The sequence below is a fragment of the Rhinolophus sinicus genome, chromosome 14, assembly GCF_057876585.1.
Source record: "Rhinolophus sinicus isolate RSI-liver-muscle chromosome 14, RSI-T2T, whole genome shotgun sequence".
Lineage (NCBI taxonomy): Eukaryota > Metazoa > Chordata > Mammalia > Chiroptera > Rhinolophidae > Rhinolophus > Rhinolophus sinicus.
This window is the reverse complement of record NC_142514.1, coordinates 164,565,377-164,579,868: the sequence shown is the minus strand read 5'-3', so window position 1 is coordinate 164,579,868 and position 14,492 is coordinate 164,565,377. Positions and strand designations below refer to the sequence as shown.

Below are 14,492 nucleotides of genomic sequence, written 5' to 3'. Positions count from 1 at the left end.
AATGCTGTCATATGGTAACTCTAAGTTTAAGTCTTTAAGAAATATGTAACATTTCTAAAGGCTTAATATGTGTGTGGCACTTAGCTAAGCATTTGACTTAGATTTTCTCATTGAATCTTGACACCTTTCCGTGGTAGGTCCGATTATTATGACCATTTTACAGATGAGGGCACTGCAACTCAACGATATTAAACTTGCTCAAGCGCTCACAGCTACTTGGGATAGATCCAGGATTAAAACTAAGGCAGTCCGGTTGCAGGATCTGAACTCTTTACTACTCTTATTGCCTTAGACACATATGGTTCAAAAAGGATGGAAGACAGCACACAAGTAACAAAACAAGTCGAAATAAAGTAAGAAGTATAAGAGCTGTGTAATGTGCTTAGAGAATTGGAGGTGGAGAGTGGAAGCAGGAAAAGCTTTCTAGAAGAGGGAACATTTGAAGTGAACCTTAATTAATGGAACAAAATCAAGAAGAGGAGCTGGGGTGAAGGCCAACTAGGTGAAAGGACTATTTCAGGGATGGCAAATTAGTTTCTGCTCAAGTGCCAATTCCAGTTCTTTGGTAGTAGTTGTCTGTAGCACTGTGTTGAGACATTGTATCCCAGCTCGGTGGGAAAGTGTATTATGATTAATTAGCAATATCTGCTATGGGCAAGGGAAGGGACGTTCATGGCATGAATTTTCATCACTGGACTATTACGACATAGAGATGAGAAATTATGGGTCATGTTCCCAAGAAATGACTATATGATTTTGACTGGATCATAGTGTAGGAAAGACGAGGCTAAAATAAGATTGGAAATATGTGATGAGGCCATATTGCTAGGTGTCTTAAATGCCAGATTGAAGAGTTCATTCAGTAGATAGGAGCCATTGCAGATATTTGAACAGGGGGATAGTGTCATAGAAACCCTACATTAAGATTAGTTTGGTAGTAGCACACAGAATCAACTGATATAAAGAAAGATTAAAAACAAGGAGATCATTTAGGGTGATGGTAAAAAAAAAATTAGCAGGTGGTGATAAAGCCATGTTTTTTCCCCCATTAATTTGATAAAGATTAAAGTGTAGGTGTGAAGAAATAAACACTCTAATACTCTGCTGGTGATGCATTAGTTCAACTTTTCTGGGGGGTAATTTGCAATATGTATAAAAAGCCTTTTAAAATGGTCCATTCTTTTTAATCCAGAGTCAAGAAATTTATGCCAAGTAATCCTGAACATGTGAGTATGTAAAGACGTAGCTCCAAAGATGTTTATTGCATTGACATTAAAAAAAAAAAAATGTATCCCAGTTTCTGTCTGTGCAGTTTCTGTTCTTGTCACTAGCCTACCTGAGTCACGAACTGGCATTTAAGTCACTGTAGAGAACTCACTGCATGAAAATCATTTAGTTAGCAGAGTTGAATTTACTAAAGATTAGGTAGGGGAAATGGAAGAGAGGCTTTTTAAAAATTGAAAAGCACTCAGCAAACTTGATAAATTCCCTCTTAGACATGTCGGCTTTCTCCACAATTCTGAGGAGGGCTCCTCATCTCTCCTACCCTTCCCTGCACAGCACTTAGCCCTGCTCCCTCTCCTCTTCTCTCTTTTACTGTTCAGAGTTTCTTTACCTACTTGGCTTTGAGAATCAAAGTCTATTCACCGTAGGCCTTTTTCTTGGAAGCTGTTTTTTATTAGAAAAAAATTGTAAATATTTGTGGGAGATATACAAATTACTCACGAGTAACGTGAAACATTGGAAACACATTTTTAAAAAAGGAGTGGGGGAAGGATTTGTTAAATAAATTGTGGTACAACCTTATTGAACATTCTTTGGAAACATACCCTCCCTAGGTGACTGTGTTTATTTCCATTGTTTTAAATATTACCTGTGTGCTAACGACTCCCAGGTTTGTATTTCTAGCACAAATTTTTCCTCTGTGTTCTAGACACGGATTAGCTCACTCCAGACTGACATATCCATACTTGATATCTCCACTTGATGTCTCATAGACAGCTCAAACTTACCATGTTCAATCTGGTCCTTCCCCACCCTGGTCTTCCCAAACTTGGAAAATGGCAGTACCAGCTGAAAAGTTACTGAAGTCAGAAACTTGCAGGCATCCTTAATTCTTTCCTTCTTTCCTACCCCATATCTGATTCGTTAGCAAGTCCATTTAGTACTGCCTCTGCCCAAATATATCCATCAACTCCTTTTCATATTCATTGCTACTATCACTTAAGAAGAAGAGAGCAAAGGATGTGTAAAGGCACAGCGACCTAAGAGGGCTGGATTGTTTGAGGGCTGCAGCCTTAGGTGATAGGTCCCTGTGATTTTAAGGAGATGAGGCTGGAAAGGAGACCCCTGGGGTTTGGGGGGCAGGGGGAGAGGATGGCATTCAGAACAAAGGCACTAGGTTTGAGGGAGAACCTAAACAGGAACCTGGAGGAAACACAGAGGCGATCTCCTTTTTAGAAATACTAGTGAAGAAAAATATCAGACCAACACAAGGCAAAAACAAGTCACAGTCTTTTAATAAGCAAAGAGATGTTACAAAACATTTTCCATCCCACCTGGAAGCATAGGTCTTGCTAAATGTATGCTATCAAAGGTGTTACTGTTAAAAGCAATGACTAGAAATGGGAAAATAATGCAAATATAAATGTTCACTTTTAGTTCTGGGTGAATTTATTTAGTCTCAAAGTCAAAATTAGTTTTATGTTGGCAGATTTTAACTTTGGAGGATGGCCCCATATACACTTGCTTTCTTTATGTTCAAAATTTTGAAATTATGATAAAATTCATCCTTTTAGCATGTACAATTCAGTGTTTTTAGTATCTTCACAAGATTTTGAAACTGTCACAACTATTTAGTTCCAGAATATTTTTATCACCCCTAAATGAGCCTCATAACAATTAGCAGTTACTCCCCATTCTCCCTCTTTCTAGCCTTTGGGAATTACTAATTTACTTTTTGTCTCAATGGATTTGCCTATTCTGGACATTTCATATAAATTAAAGCAGACAATATGTAGTCCTCTGTGTCTGGCTTCTTTCCTTGAGCATAATGTTTTCATGGTTCATCCATGTGTAGCATGTATCAGTACTTTATCTCTTTATATGGCCAAATAATATCCATCGTATGGATATATCACATGGATATTCCACTGCTGGAGTACTCTTGTCCGCATGCAACAAGATATAGGTACAAGAATATTCTTGGCAGTATTGTTTGTAATAGCAAAACAAAAATAAAAGTAAAAATAAAAATAAATGGGTTGGCTATCAACAGAAGAATGGATAAATACATTTTGGTGTATTCATCTAATGACATGCAACACAGCAGCGCTGAAAACAAATACATGAAGGCAACGTATAACACTTTTTAACACATGAAATGTTGAGTGAAAAAAGAAAGTTATAGGAATATATTTGTGTTTATGCCAGTTATAGAAAGTTTGAAAGCATGCACAAACTAAACAATGTATTGATTAGGGGTACATTCGCATATAGAAAAGCTATAAAGAAAAGGGAAGAAATGATAGAAAAGAAAGAAATGACAGGAAAGTGGTTAGTTACTTCTGAGCATGGGAGACGAGATGCAATCAAGGAAGGAGGAAGATGTGGTATACCAATGGTATGTTTTATTTCCTAAAATAGGTGGAGGATACACCCAGGAGAGTGTGTGTGTGTGTGTGTGTGTGTGTGTGTGTGTGTGTGTGTGTGTGTGTTTGACATACTGTTTATGTATGCAATAGTAAAATAAAATCTCAGCGTTTTCATGAAGAAAGTGAGTGAGGTGAAGAATGAGTTAATTGGGAAAATGGGCTTGTGTTAAAATATAAAATGGGGTGGGGGGGGGATTAGAGAAAGACTCAGCTTCACAGTTTTGCCCCTGGTTGACCTTTTCTAAAATAGGGGTTCTGTTTCTTTCCACCTGAACCTCACAAAGAGAAAAGTGGTAAAAGGTACAAATTTTTTATCATTATTTTGCATTAGGGATTACTGCACCTTAGGGCATAGGAATAAAAAACATAACACACTTTAACACTATGAAAAATATAATAAATGAATTTCCTTTTTTTCCCCTTTAAAAAATGGTGTGATGAATTTGAAAGAGCACTGGTTAAGAGTCAGAGACCCAAGTTTCTAGTTTTGCTCTGTTCCTAATTTATTGTGTGACCTTGGGTAACTAATTCAGTCTCACTGAGTCTCAGTTTCCTTAACAAGATGATTTCTAAAGCTCAGCTTTAAGTTCAGTTATTCTATGAGTTAGAGAGCCTCTCAACCAAAAAGAAAGTAGGCATGTACATTTATCATTTTAATAAAGATATATTCTATTAATTTGGAAAAGCCAAAGAGAGTATTAATTTTCCTCCCACAGTCTTAATGAAGAAATAAGGAAACTAATTTTCCATTACCATTCAAGGGGCAATACACTCCTTCACAGATTGTGAAATTAATGTAACAGATCCAACCAACTGAACAGTCTATGCATCTTTCTTCCCCTCTCCAACTCCAAGCTCTGGAACTGTATTTTATATGAACAAAGTTAAAAAGTTAACTCAAAATTAATGCAGTTTTAATAATTAAGTTTATATATAGTACTATAGGTACAGCAGAATACTTGCAGACAGTTTCCAGTATCTTTGACTTAATACCATTTACTGAGTGTCGTCTATGTCTGAAGCACAGCAGATATTATTATGATCTTTACTAATTATAGTTTCCTTGATTAAAATAACTTGTATTTATAATGCATTCTTTTCCTAAGGTGTTCAGTGTAGTTAGCAGATATTAAATCATTTACCTTTACAATATATCAATGAAGCTAGTAAGAGCAAATATTATTCTAATAATTTAGAGGAGAATATTAATGGTTAAGGATTAGGTCATGATCATATAGTAAGGTTTTGCCATAAATGTTAAGACTAGATCTCTATCACACATATTATATATACATATATATATATATATATAGTAGGTACATATTCCTCCCCTACCCCTTTCTATTTAGGGGAAATTCCCTATTGAGTACAACCCTAGTGGGATGCAGGGGCCTGCCTCCCAATAAAAGAGGGGTGATCTTCCCTTTCCCTAGCTTGGGGCAGCCAGGGTAAGGGCACCTTCTCTAGGCTCCAGGATTTGGACACTCGGTCTCAGGGCCCTGAATCTTGAGAGAGTAACACGCAGCTGCAGAAACAATGTAGCAAGTAAATGGTAGTAAAGGCAGCAATCATGTGCAATGGTGTTGAGTATCTGATGTTAGTCATGTCCTATGCCAGCGTCCTACCCAGGCTGTTCTTTTGGCATTGTTTGGGTTGTGACTCCTGCTGCTCAGGCTTCCTTAGCTTCTGCTCATTTCCTGATTCTCCTCCTCCAGGCTTCTCATTGATTTTGTGAGCTGCCCAATACCCTTCCAATAAATTTCTCTCTGAGTATGTTAAGTTAGCCAGGGTTGATTTCACTTGCTTGCACACAAGGGTACAGATTTCCTTAATCTTATTTCTGTTGAAGGCACCATTATATATTTTAATTACTGAATTGTCCTTGTATACTTAGGATGTTTAAGTTTTGCATTATAATTAAATATTTCTCAGCCATATTAATTGAAGTCTTGCTGCAAAATCATCATAAGCCTTTGTGTACGGCCTTTAGGATAATGGGTCAAACACATATTTTTTACTGGACTTAATGACATTAAAATGGAATTATAGGGCCAGCCCGGTGGCTCAGGCGGTTAGAGCTCCATGCTCCTAACTCTGAAGGCTGCCGGTTTGATTCCCACATGTGCCAGTGGGCTCTCAATCACAAGGTTGCCAGTTTAATCCCTCGAGTCCCGCAAGGGATGGTGGGCTCTGCACCCTGCAACTAAGATTGAACACAGCACCTTGAGCTGAGCTGCCGCTGAGCTCCCGGATGGCTCAGTTGGTGGGAGTGCGTCCTCTCAACCACAAGGTTGATGGTTCGACTCCCGCAAGGGATGGTGGGCTGTGCCCCCTGAAACTAGAAATGGCAACTGGACCTGGAGCTGAGCTGCGCCCTCCACAACTAAGACTGAAAGGACAACAACTTGAAGCTGAATGGCACCCTCCCCAACTAAGATTGAAAGGACAACAACTTGACTTGGAAAAAAAGGCCTGGAAGTACACACTGTTCCCCAATAAAGTCCTGTTCCCCTTCCCCAGTATCTTTAAAAAAATAATGGAATTATAGATTGAAAATACTTCAATCTATAAATGCTATCAAGCAACAAGGAAGAGGAAGATGCAGTATGTGTAAAATGATCTCAATTTTATAAATATATCTGTGATTAGAGAAAGAGTACTAGAAGGACAAATAATGAAAATACTGATAGAGGTAATATCTGGGTAGTGGGATGAAAGGTTTGATTTCTTATTTGTGCTTTATTTAATTTTTTTATTATTAATATTTAAAAGCACAAAACGCGTCATGAATTTGTGTGTCACCCTTGTGCAGGGCCCATGCTAATCTCTGTATCATTCCAGTTTTTGTATGTGTGATGTTGAAGCAAGCACTGTGCTTTATTTTGATAACTTAAAACATTAACATGTATTCTATCATAATTATGAGAAACTCATAATAACTTAAAATTCTGTTTCTTATAGAAATTTACAAAAATAGAAAAAATAGTTCTCATCTTACAAATGTAGAAAGAATAGTAGTCATCACTCAACTTCAACAATTATCAACACATGGACTGTCTTGTTTCATCTGATATGTGCCTGAGGCCCCACTCATGCTAAATTATAAACTCAGAAAGATTTTTTTTCATTTAACTGATTAGTCTTTCTTTTCCATAAGTTATTTTCCCTTTTAGAAATTCTTATTAACGCCTCTTTCTTCTGTGTATCTGTTCCTTATTCTCTATTTTTCTTCTTTTCTTTATCCTTTATCTCTTTATTGTGGTTAAATTTCTAAGTTTGCCTCCTGCTTGACTAACTCTGCTTCCACCTTTGTTGTGTATTGTCTTCAGTGCAATTTTAAATTTGATAATATTTTAATTCCAATCTTCTCTATTCTCAAATTGTTTCATTTTTATGAGTGTTTATTTTGTTCTCATAAATGCAATTTATCCTTGGATCTTACTGGCAATAAGAGTCAGAAAATTTTCTAAACTTTTGTCTTGTTTTTGTAGTGAATTTATTTTAGAGAGAGCCTCTAGGCTCTGATTGTCTAGGGGTGGGCAAACTGCAGCTCTCAGATGCCTGCTTTTATTTATTTATTTTTTTAAAAGATTTTATTGGTGAAGGGGAACAGGACTTTATTGGGGAACAGTGCGTACTTCCAGGCCTTTTTTCCAAGTCAAGTTTTTGTCCTTTTAGTCTTAGTTGTGGAGGGCACAGCTCAGCTCCAGGTCCAGTTGCCGTTTTCTAGTTGCAGGGGGCACAGCCCACCATCCCTTGCGGGACCGTCAACCTTGTGGTTGAGAGGACACACTCCAAACAACTGAGCTATCTGGGAGCTCAGCGGCAGCTCAGTTCAAGGTGCCATGTTCAATCTTAGTTGCAGGGGCGCTGCCCACCATCCATCCCTTGGGGGACTCGAGTTGAACCAACAACCTTGTGGTTGAGAGCCCACTGGCCCATGGGGGAATCGAACCGGCAGCCTTCGGAGTTAGGAGAATGGAGCTCTAACAGCCTGAGCCACCTGACCGGCTTTGCCTGCTTTTATAAATCAAGTTGTATTGTAATACAGCGACCCCCTTCATTTACATAACGTCCCTGGTTGCTTTTGCACGGTAAGGGCTACAGTAGCTGTTTTCCTGCTACAATGCAACTCTGTATAGTTGCTGCAGACTGTATGGCCTGCAAACCCCAAGATATTCACCATGTGTCCCTTTACAGAAAAAATTTGTTGACTCCTTTTCTAAGTGGTTTCTTACTTTTGAATTTTAGAATGTCTTCAGAGATCCAGTGATTCTTCTTTATTTACATGTTAACAAGGGTTATGAACTGTATCAAATGGAGGCCTTTTCAGATTTTGCCTGCGTGGGGCCCCAATTAGACCTATCAAATCAGAATTCCCTGTTGTGCCTACTTTCTTTCTCATACTACCCTGGCTCCACTGTTCATCAGAAGATGCCCTGGCCGTTTTGCCTTTATGGCTGGCTCTGTGGTTTGCACCTCGGGAGGCTGTCTGGAAGGAATCTACTTGGAAGACCAGTTTTTTCTTCACGCTTTTTCCTGTTTCTACTCTGTGTTAACACAAACTGATAGATATCAAAGTGTTATTTTAAGCTGTTTGACTTGACCTAAATAGCTACAATCAGCAACTGAAATAAACTTACATTCTTAACCTCCTTTAACTGGTTTCCTGATTGTATATCATAGATTATACACATATTAGGAAGTTCACATATGGCCACATGAGTTAAACACCATTATTATCTTGGGTCCAATTAGTTTGCTACATCATAAGAAGAAAAGAGGACTTTCCAAAAATGAGTGTTAGACCCTGAGTAGGCCATAAAATGAACCACAGAGATGGAATTGGTGTTCATTTATTTGAATTTTGGAAAAGTGAATTTTATGGCCTTCTGATTCTTCAAGCTTCAGAATTAGAGTTGGAGTTGAAAATTTTATTTCCTCCCAGCTCTAAAATTATTTAATGTTATACAGTCTTAGAGCCTGTAATAGTGGTCCGATCCAGTGAGTCTCCACAGAATAGCTCTTGGTGGCTCAGAGGGCTGGGTAGTAGTGGGGGAAGGCATCAAGATGTAGAAATTCACTGAAAAATAATACCATAGTTTTTCCAAGGTTGTCCAGGTCTCAATTACTAGGTCTTGTGAATTTGTTTTTAACTGACTTATTAAGGGTGTTTCAAGCCGTATTAGGACATAATATGAATTTGTTAGACAAATCTGACCTGAAGAATTTTCTTCAGAAAGTTGCCTCAGGTTGGGCTTGTGCTTTACATTTTTATTTAACTTAGATCACGTTTTGGATAGTTTTTTACACTTGATTTAACTTACTGAACTCTATGAATAAAGGGGGCCGACAAGCATTTGAATACATTTTATAGCAGGATTAGTTTTAAGAGCTCTTTCCTCCTTTTCCTACTTATGTGGAATTCCTAATAATGTCAGAGGGATTTACTGTGATTGAAATGAAGGGAGTCTGTGTTCTTGAAAACTTTGTCAGCAGTCTTTAGGTATATAAATGGTATTACACATTTATGAACATCATATGAAAGTTTAAATAGCATTAACATGAACAGAATAAAATGTAAGATGTTAAAGATACATCTATGTTAGCAATTGAGGAGAATTGGAGGGGAAATGGCATCAATTACCTGGGTAACTGCTTCATTTTTTCACTTTAAGTTTGGGACAGAGTATTGGGAGAAGAAGCTCACTACTTAGGTTGATTAATAGAAGTGCCTTCTTTCAGATGTAAGGTTCTATATGGTTGAGTTAGTATATCAAGTGTTGCAAGGATAGAGCTAGTATTTTCTTCCTGATGATTTTTTTTTTCTGTTGTCTTAAGATGGTTTGTTTCTGCATCTACTGTTTTATCCCACAGTTTGAGTCAGGGAAAAACAGGTAGATGTTTTATCTACATTCTAGACTAATTAAAAAAAATTGTTTTAGTTAAAGTATAGTTTCAGGTGTACAACATTGTGATTCAACATATATACTTTACATGTGATCACGACAATAAGTCTATTAACCATCTATCACCTTGCAAAGTTATTATGATGGTATTGACTATAGTCCCTGTGTTGTACACTGTATTCCCATGGCTTATTTATTTTAAAATCAGAAGTTTGTACCTTTTATTTCTCTTCACCTTTTCACCCCCTCTTTCTTCCCCCCTCTACAACTAATTTTGGAGAAAGAAGGGGGCAAAAGGCAGAGATAAACATTCCATTACATATAATACCTTAGCACAAATGGGGTCTCTTTTTTCATCTCAATGTAAATACTCAGTGAGGAATATTCCTGCTTCATTCATCAGAGGCATTCAGTAGAGACAAGGCTGAAGCAAACCTTTGTTTTGAGGTTATGGACTAAAGCTTTAACCATAGTATGAAAGAAAGGAGAGGGAAGAGAGTGGAAGGCTTAGGACAACCCATCCCAGATACCCATCCAAGTGTCTGAGAAAATACGAGGTCTGTTGAACAAAGGAATAGTTCAATATTTGAAGCCTTAGACAAAATGGGAACTCCAATAAAGGGCAGTTGGCTGTTAATGTGAAAATAGAGCTAATTCTAATTCCCTGATCCTCTCTAGAGTTTTAAGCAGTTCTAGTTATTAAAGAAAACTCATGACCCTGAAGAGAAGAGATACTAGAATGATATCTTCGATTTGATAAGAATAGCATATCTACTGAATTACCCACAACGGACTTTAAAGTCATACTTGAATTAAAGAGTAAGTCATAATTAGAAGTGTAACCTTCAAATAGAAAGAAAAATCTATAGCATTATGTCACAATATAATAATATCTAGGGTAATTCTCTAATGGACACTCTTTTAGGTATGACAACATTGTATATGCGATTTGATGGCAATGTACAAAGTTCATTGTCTAGTTCTTAGGTTAAAGATGTAGGTTAAAAATTCAATTTTATCTGTTCTCTTATGAAATTGATTTGACTAAAGAACTGGATCATATGAACCAAATTAATGAGCGATTCATTAATATTCAATGAGAGTTTCATCCCATTCCTCTCATCAATGATTAGTTTAAGGTATACATGTGAATGAGTTTGAGCCAATGGGAGATGTCTGCTAGGAGGCTTCTGGAAAAGATTTTTCTTCCTCTTTTCTTCCTCTTTATGGCCCATTTCTTCCTCTTTATGTTGTTGTACCTGGATATGATGCTCATTGATAGGAAGCTGTCTTCCTATCAATGTGAGAATGAAGCCAACACCAGAGCAAGCCAAAACAAAGAGAATCACTGAAAAGTAGAGCAGACGATTCAATAAACCGCATGTAGAGTCCTCCATCTCTTGACTTCCTGTTATCTGAGATAATAAATTTCCTTATTTATTAACACAATTTGAGTTAAAGATGTCTGTTATTTGCAGCCAAAGTCATCCTGATAACTATTTTCACCTCTAAAGTGTTGGCCCTCATTTCTTCTCCATTTCACTAAATGGCTACACTCCCTACCCAGTTACTCAAGTAGGAATCCCAGGATTAATTATTTTACTTTCTTTCACCTACTTCATGAAAAAATCCATCAGTAAGATCCACAACTTGGAGGAGAGGAGTTAGAGAGAGGAAAAAGAATACTATTACTTTTAAGTTTCTATCTTGAAACTGGGAGGATGATGCTATCTATAACAATAGCATAACATAAGTAAAGGTGTCCAGAAGAGGATATGGTTAAGGGGGCAAAGAAGATGAATTTCATAAACTTGCAGAGTTTGTCTTCTTGCTTTTCATTAAGATTTGAATTGAAAGTTAAAAGAAAAACCCAGTATATTAGGGAAAAAAGAAAAAGTCTTAATGGAATGTGTTTAATGCAAATTTTCTGATATGAATAATTTTTGTTTTTCTCCTATGTAGTGTGTATATAAAATAAGATTAAATGAAAAATCAACAAATCATGGGCTGGCCCGGTGGCTCAGGCGGTTAGAGCTCCGTGCTCCTAACTCCGAAGGCTGCCGGTTCGATTCCCACATGGGCCAGTGGGCTCTCAACCACAAGGTTGCCAGTTCAATTCCTCGAGTCCTGCAAGGGATGGTGGGCTCTGCCCCCTGCAACTAAGATTGAACACGGCACCTTGAGCTGAGCTGCCGCTGAGCTCCTGGATGGCTCAGTTGGTTGGAGCGTGTCCTCTCAACCACAAGGTTGCCGGTTCGACTCCCACAAGGGATGGTGGGTTGTGCCCCCTGCAACTAGCAACGGCAACTGGACCTGGAGTTGAGCTGCGCCCTCCACAACTAAGACTGAAAGAACAACAACTTGAAGCTGAACAGAACCCTCCACAACTAAGATTGAAAGGACAACAATTTGACCATTGTTCCCCAATAAAGTCCTGTTCCCCTTCCCCAATAAAATCTTTAAAAAAAAAAAAAAAATCAACAAATCATAAGCTCACAATGAAACCTCTCCCATAGTGGATGTAATACATGTAGTACATCTTTCAGATAATATTTTGCAGTTGATTAATCCACCATCCTGATATTGACACCTAAAAGTCATAGCTAATTGATATGTTACATTCTTATATATATCAAAGTAAAAATCCAGAGTGAAAACCCAACATACCCAACAAATTTTAGAGAGATTTCTATCATAATTTGTGGCACTATCAACTACTACATGAAATTCTTTGAGTTATATGCAACTTTATCTTTAAATTTAAGTGTATATCCATAAATATTTGTTAAATGTATATCATGTGCCAAGCACTGTGCTGAGGTTGCAGATACAAAGACGAATAAGATACAATCTCTTCCCACAAGCATGGAAACAAATAGCTATAATGAAATGTGATAAGTGCTATGACTATAACAAGTTATAAGCACTTGTTTTCACTATAGTATTTACGTAGGCTGTAGAAACCTGTTCATTTACTTTATGCATATAACATCATGTAGGCTGTAGAAACCTGTCCAGTTACTTTATGCATATAACATTATTCTTCAATGTAGATATTATCTCCTGTTATTCTCCTAGGGAGTCATTGTGCTTATTCACAACGAATTTTAAGCAGCTCTAGGCCTATTAACATAAGATGCGAAAACTGTGATTATAGAGAATCTGGTTTGGGAGACATGTAAATATGCTCACTCCCTTTACTACATCAAGTAAAAATGACATACTTTCACTCTCTGACAATTATGGCTACAGTTGGATTAAGACATTCTGAGACCTTAATCTATGTCAAATGTAAATATGATCTCACATTATAATAAAGATTCACAATCTATTCGTAAAAAAGAACACACACTTTGTAGTGAGGAAAGCTTTTACTTTGCATATATGTAAAGTTACATCAATTAACAAGAATTACAGGGGAAAAAGAGTGCTGAAGAAAAAGAAAGAACTTCCCATCACTAGGCTTGGATGTAGATGCCTGATAACCACCTAACATGTAGTTCACTCATTCATTAATTCGTTCAATCAATTAATACTTATTGAGTTCTTAAAAATAACAGTCACAATAATAATAATAACAGTCATCACACATTGAATGCTTATTACCTGTCAGACACAGTACTATGCACTTTTTTAAAATTAAAATTTATTGTGGTGACAATGGTTAGTAAAGTTACATAGGTTTCAAGTGTACAATTCTATAATACATCATCTGTATATTGCATTATGTGTTCACCACCCAGAGTCAGTTCTCCTTCAATCACACTATGTACTTTATGTACCTTATCTATCACATTTATATTTAGAAGTAGGTACAATCATTATCCCTATTTTACTGCTGTGGATTTTGAGTCACAGAGTAATTGAATAACTTCCTCAAGGTCATCAGCTAGTGAATGGCAGAGTCAGGATTTGTATCAAGCCATCTACTCTTAATTACTATGTGCGTGTCATCCACACACACACAGAGCCGTTGGGGATTTAAAAGCATTAGGTACTTGCAGTTTTTGCAATTATTTTTAACCTTTTAAATGGCAATGACTTTTGCGCCAAACCTAATAAATATGACCAGAGTCCCTGTCCTGAAGGAGTTCAGTCTGTTAGGAGTAAGAAAGTGCAAATAATGCAGCAGGGTGTGATAAATACTACAATAAAGATATGTAGCATACAGTGATTGTACCAAGGAGGAATGATTAGTTCTGCTTAGATAAGAGTGGAAGGTTGATGACATTTCAAAGAGGAGACATGTGAGTTGGAACTTAAAGAATGAGAAGGTGTTTTTAGGCAGGCAGTGTGACAGTAGAGGTAGAGGGAAGAGCCTGGGCAAAAGCTAAGGGAACGTTAGGTTGCAGTGAGGTTCTAGGGAAAGAGAGCCCAGAAAGGAGACAACAAGGATATGCCAGGCAAGAGGAAGTAGTATATGGAATTCTAAACAGTTTTAATATGTCTATTAATTTTTAGATAAGCCATGTCTTCGTTAGCAACTTATTCAAAGACAAAATAGCCAATCCATTAAATAGAATTCACTGTAAAAATGTAACAACTTTTAATAAAAATTTTAAAAATTGAAGGGCTTACCCAAACATTATTTTCACTGTGTGGATATCACTTTTAGGCCATTACACACATGAGCATTTTTATAAAAACATAATTTCCATCTTATTACACTGTATCAAAATATCTTTTAGGTATTTTTTTTTTTTTTTAAGATTTTATTGGGGAAGGGGAACAGGACTTTATTGGGTAACAGTGTGTACTTCCAGGCCTGTTTTCCAAGTCGAGTTGTTGTCCCTTCAATCTTAGTTGTGGAGGGTGCCATTCAGCTTCAAGTTGTTGTCTCTTCAGTCTTAGTTGTGGAGGGCGCAGCTCAGCTTCAGGTCCAGTCACCGTTTCTAGTTGCAGGGGGGCACAGCCCACCATCCCCTGCAGC

The 14,492-nt window shown here is 37.2% G+C and overlaps 1 protein-coding gene and 1 non-coding gene across 2 annotated transcripts in view; one reads left to right on the top strand and one right to left on the bottom strand.

Moving 5' to 3' along the window:
- Positions 1 to 14,492, top strand: part of CCDC73 (coiled-coil domain containing 73) — a 256,081-nt gene that overhangs the window by 135,868 nt on the left and 105,721 nt on the right. The window lies entirely within an intron of this gene.
- LOC141572512 (U6 spliceosomal RNA) lies at positions 6,421 to 6,524 on the bottom strand. The gene has a single exon (XR_012497841.1). It is a non-coding gene; the product is annotated as a U6 spliceosomal RNA (small nuclear RNA).